This window comes from Priapulus caudatus, unplaced genomic scaffold (assembly GCF_000485595.1).
Source record: "Priapulus caudatus unplaced genomic scaffold, Priapulus_caudatus-5.0.1 Scaffold204, whole genome shotgun sequence".
NCBI lineage: Eukaryota > Metazoa > Priapulida > Priapulimorpha > Priapulimorphida > Priapulidae > Priapulus > Priapulus caudatus.
In genome coordinates this window covers 359,512-360,985 of record NW_014577265.1, presented here as the reverse complement: position 1 = coordinate 360,985, position 1,474 = coordinate 359,512, and the positions used below count along the sequence as shown (strand labels likewise).

Below are 1,474 nucleotides of genomic sequence, written 5' to 3'. Positions count from 1 at the left end.
ACTCTACTACGTGGCAGGCTGGAGAGTGGCTGGAAATAAATCCTTTGTTGAGTTTATATATTATACGTCAGCTCTTACGACTTTACTTCTAGAAATACAACAATATAGGTAAGAGAACCTATAGGTAACACGAGTAACATAGGTGAGCGCAATGTTTGCAAGATAATTGTATGTGTCATGAGTATGTTTACTAGTATTGAAGATTTACTTGCCACTAACTAGTGAAAGTGTAGGACAGTAGCTTTAATGGGGCAGCTTTCCTCTCTTACGAAATTCTAAAGCAAAATAAACATATTAAGCTTCATACATGTTAATAACGCTAACATGCATGTAATTAATAATAGAAAGATTTATCCCTTGATTTTAATTCTCTTCTGCACGTGGTTTATCTCCTGAAACTAGATATTTCCTTTTCATTGACTCGCATTTTCACTCTCGTTAGAATTTCCTCATGGTACGACCATGTTATGCTGCGTTTACACTGTGTTCCCGGCGGCCACGGCAGCCCCGTTTGCCCGAAACGTAGTGCGCCGTGGGATTATGGCAATTTTTTTTCTGTATTCAAGTTTTGTTAGGTCTTGCCAAGTTTTCTGACGGTCTATAACGGTATCCGTGACGGGCCGTGAGGGGAAGGGGCTGCTGACTCCCGGAGGGTCCAAGGCGCCATACGGTTCGGTCCGCGGTCTACCACGGATGCCAGTACGTTCCCTCCCGGCCCGTCACGTTCTGATGGGGTCCCTCACGTTTCTCACGATCTAATCAAGGTCTGACACGTTTTTCACGTTCTGTCAAGGCTTTCTACGGATGAAACGTGGACGCCGGGCAGCTTTGGAGCACGTTTGCGCCTACGGTATAAAAATAAGGCCTCCCAAGCAATAGCAATTATTGTATCCTGAGATTTCGACAAGACAACATCATGAATGCCCAAGGTGAAGAAGATTTTGTGTTTGCCTGTTTGCTGGGTGCATACATCCAGTCTTTGCATCAGGCCAGCAGCAGTTGCAGAGAGGGAAGGCCAGAGTGTAGCAGTCAGGAAGAAGGCGAAGAAGGCGGATGAGAAGGCCAAGATCCATGTGGGTGCGCGAATGGTTATCGGAAGACAAAAGGCAGCAGCTATTCAACATTTTAGTTTTACTTTTAGTTTTAGTCCAGTTTTAGGACCGCCCCCCACCACCCCCCATGAGCACGACGATGTTAGCGTGCGGCTTGATGTCGAATGTGCACATGTGCCTCAGCCATGTTATGTATCTCCGAGCGCCCGATGCAACTTGCCTAGGCGAACAAGTATGGCCTTCGTCGCATGCTAATGGTCTACGTGGGCCATTTGATGATCTGCTGCGATTGTACGTTCTCCTCCGTTATTGCCCATGACCATGCATCGGGGAACCATGCGTCGCTCGTGTGTGCAGACGAAAAGGCAGCGAGATGACAGCGTGCGTGGTTGGCTAAGCGCAATGCGTTTTTTTTCTAAGTG

The 1,474-nt window shown here is 46.9% G+C and overlaps 1 protein-coding gene across 1 annotated transcript in view; it reads left to right on the top strand.

Annotated features, from left to right (window-relative positions):
• The window catches only part of LOC106807266 (synaptotagmin-6-like), a 53,107-nt gene that overhangs the window by 16,171 nt on the left and 35,462 nt on the right, over nucleotides 1-1,474 (top strand). The gene's annotated exons all lie outside the window — the stretch shown is intronic.